Source organism: Sinohyriopsis cumingii, unplaced genomic scaffold (genome assembly GCF_028554795.1).
Source record: "Sinohyriopsis cumingii isolate HCF-2022 unplaced genomic scaffold, ASM2855479v2 utg002487l, whole genome shotgun sequence".
In the NCBI taxonomy this organism is placed as follows: domain Eukaryota; kingdom Metazoa; phylum Mollusca; class Bivalvia; order Unionida; family Unionidae; genus Sinohyriopsis; species Sinohyriopsis cumingii.
This window is the reverse complement of record NW_028316227.1, coordinates 22501-24067: the sequence shown is the minus strand read 5'-3', so window position 1 is coordinate 24067 and position 1567 is coordinate 22501.

The window sequence follows — 1567 nt, the reverse complement described above, 5'->3', positions numbered from 1 at the left end:
ATCGGGAGAAAACCGTTTTCCACCATGCAAGTGTGAAGTTTCGAAAAATTGAAATCTTTGGAATATAGCGACGTGCCACATGTCGGCAGATCGGGCTCGAAGAGACGACTCTGTTAGAGCAAACCGCACGTCAATAGCCCTGTCCGTTCGTCCGTACGCTTCGAGAAACCGACCGTTTCTAGGTAAAACGCGGCTTAAAGTTCCTTTCCTCCGGAAGGGCAAGAGCTAGGTAGACGTGCGACCCAGGGCCAGATTGGTCTTGAAGAGACGCGTCAGGCAGTGAAAACCCCACGAAAATCGGACTGTCCGTTCGCCCGCCATTGGAAGAAAACCGATTCCTTCCATGCAAGTGTGAAGTTTCGAAAAATTGAAAGCTTAGGAATAGAGCGACTTGCCATATGTCGGCAGATCGGGCTCGACGAGGCCACTGTGCTAGAGCAAACCGAACGTCGATAGCCCTGTCCGTTCGTCCGTTCGCTTCGAAAAACCGACCGTTTTTAGGTGAAACGCGGCGTAAAGTTCCTTTTCTCGGGAGGGGCAAGAGCTAGGTGGACGTGCCACCCAGGGCCAGATTGGCCTTGAAGAGACGCGTCTGGCAGTGAAAACCCCACGAAAATCGGACAGTCCGTTCGTCCGTGCGACCATGAAAAGCCGAAGGTCAAGGTTGTTGCCATCACGGCATTCCGTTGGTTCGGTATCTTCACTCGAATACCTATATCTTTCGAACGCTCGAAGATATTTTCGTGCGGTTTGCTGCGGCTGATGGGTCTGAGAAAGACCTATCCGTCGATGCCTTGCGCTGGAAGATGGCTTCATCCTGGACGAGGCGGTGGCCATTTCAGCGAGAGACGAAAGTAATGGGAAAATAACAAGTAACCGACTTCGCTCGGGAAGCAATTTATCGGCACTCTTGCTAGAAAATTCGTGTCTCTAAAACGGCGAAAGATATTCTCGTGCGGTTTGCGGTGGCGGCTGCGTCCTAGAGAGAGCTATCCACGCATGCCTTGCCGAGCGAGATGGCTTCAAAGATGGCTTCGTGATGGCCGTTCAGGCACAGGCAGAAATCACTGGAGGGGGGGATAGACACACAAAACTCGCTCGGTATGCAATTTATCGGCACACTTGCTAGAAAATTCGTGTCTCTAAAACGGCGAAAGATATTCTCGTGCGGTTTGCGGTGGCGGCTGCGTCCTAGACAGAGCTATCCACGCATGCCTTGCCGAGCGAGATGGCTTCAAAGATGGCTTCGTGATGGCCGTTCAGGCACAGGCAGAAATCACTGGAGGGGGGGATAGACACACAAAACTCGCTCGGTATGCAATTTATCGGCACACTTGCTAGAAAATTCGTGTCTCTAAAACGGCGAAAGATATTCTCGTGCGGTTTGCGGTGGCGGCTGCGTCCTAGACAGAACTATCCACGCATGCCTTGCCGAGCGATATATATATATATATATATATATATATATATATATATATATATATATATATATATATATATATATATATATACATATATACATATATATACATATATATACATATATATACATATATATATATATATA